General features: G+C 42.2%; 1 pseudogene; it reads left to right on the plus strand.

Annotated features, from left to right (window-relative positions):
* The first annotated feature begins 996 nt into the window (after window positions 1-996).
* Window positions 997-1,326, plus strand: LOC114430891 (histone H4-like; annotated as a pseudogene).
* Window positions 1,327-2,187: the final 861 nt, after the last annotated feature.

The raw sequence follows: 2,187 nt of genomic DNA on the forward strand, positions 1-2,187 counted from the left end.
ATATACATAATACTTTAGCATAACTTTCAACAAACAAGATTTTTTTCCCATTTTCGCTGAGTGCCATTTTGATTAACACAGAGCTGGAGGCATACAGTCTAATACTTACACATCTGAGCAAATCTCCCAAGTGTCCCCTTTAAGATGACACCACAATGATTCAGATACACCGTGTGGTTGCTGACATATAATCTATTAATTGTAGGCATGTCATTTTCAAGCTCTGGCCTTAAAAACAGGCTTGGGGTGGAAATAGAATATCTGACAGTTTCATAAGGGGTTCTGTGCTTTGAAATTAAGCTGCTATGGAAACATGCTCAGGTGCACATAGGTAACATGCTGATGTTCAGTGCTGCCTGAAGTAGAACCCGATAAAACAAAATGAAACAGAAACATTTCACTTTGTTTAGGAACAATATTTCATATCTGTGAATGTCAAATGCACATGAACTCTAAGGATTGACAGTTTATTTGAAGGCCACATTAGAATCCAGGTCTTTTCAGTCAATGCAAGATCAGGGAGTGCCCTGTTTTACTTCAACAACAGTGATCTGTCCGTACAGCAGCTGTCAGGCAGAGCAGCTGCAGTTCAAGCTGCTGTTTACAGAGAGAAGCAAGAAAACAACAGTCAGCATCATCTTCCATAAAAACACATGACAATAACATGTGAGACAGAGAGTTTATGATCAGTGCTCCCCCTGCTGGTTAGGACATATGATGACATTTTAAATGTACCAGTCAAAAGTCACTCAGTGGTTTGTCTTTGTTTTTATGACTTTCTACATTGTAGATTCATCCTGAAGACATCAGAGCTATGAAGGAACCACCTCGTTGAAGTTGTACCCTGGATCATTTGTCAATTTAAAACATGCACATTTATTTCATGGCAGCAGCGAGCTTAATATTTCATATCCTCAACAACAGGGGGAAATGATAAATAGACCAAATACTACTAAAAGTGCGTCCTCACTGTCGAGAAAAGCACTTAACAACAAGATGAGTGGACGTGGTAAAGGAGGAAAGGGGTTGTGAAGAGGAGGCGCTAAGCGCCACCGTATAGTCCTCCGTGATAACATCCAGGGAATCACCAAGCCCGCTATCCGCCGTCTGGCTCGCCACATCTCTGGTCTGATCTACGAGGAGACCCGCAGTGTGTTGAAGGTCTTCCTGGAGAACATGATCCGTGACGCCGTCACCTGTGACCGCCATGGATGTGGTGTATGCTCTGAAGAGGCAGAGCGCACTCTGTACGGCTTGTGGTTAAAGCGCAACATCCTGGTTCCAACAAACAAAGGTCCCTCTAAGGACCGCACACACCATCAGTAAAGAGCTGAGTCCAGAAACGGATCTAATAATTATTTATATTTATCAAAATATCCATCCTTTTTATTTTTTTTATTCAGATAACAATAAAATAACAAAAAGTAAATATTAACTTATTTAATAATACCCTGTGTTCATGTGACGCCCAATGTGTGGTCACAGGTGGGGTATTATTATTTTTTATTATTATTTTAAGGCATACTTCTGTTTTCTGATTGTGATTTAAAATAATAGTTAAGGTTTCTGTGATCTGTAAACACAAGCCTGTTGTGCACTGTTTGAGCAGTAGGAGGAGACATGGAGATGGAGAGAGATAGAATTACGAGATGGGCCCAGTGTCAGCGGGGCGTGCATACAGTGGAGGCGTCACCTTACCTTCATTGTATGCAGTGCAACGGAGCAATGAGCATCACGTCTCTGTGTACCTGCCCCTAGGTACCTGCATTACGTAGTGAAATTACGTACGTAGTACGTACATTACGTAGTGAAAGTCAAAGTCAGCTTTACTGCTCCACCCAGCGTCACATGCACACGCACAGTGTAAATGTCCTCTCTTTATAAAAACCGCCATAAACTGAAAAAGGATCACTCCACGTTCAAAGCGGAGCAGGAAGCTCCTCGCTGTCACTGGCTGGAATAATGAATTTATGTGCTCACAGCAATGTCCCTGAAACAGCTGCTCATGTTCTGATCATGGAAACAAAAGAAATAAAGTCACAGTATATAAAACACTACAAGTGTAGGGGGCGGCAATGCACTCGTTTCTATGAAGTGAAAGTGCACAGAGCCCTTTGCCCACAGATCACTCACTTTTTAAGTCGGGCTAAAGTTGCCGCCGTTGGCTCATGTGCGTCATTACGCACA

This window comes from Parambassis ranga, unplaced genomic scaffold (assembly GCF_900634625.1).
Source record: "Parambassis ranga unplaced genomic scaffold, fParRan2.1 scaffold_31_arrow_ctg1, whole genome shotgun sequence".
Lineage (NCBI taxonomy): Eukaryota > Metazoa > Chordata > Actinopteri > Ambassidae > Parambassis > Parambassis ranga.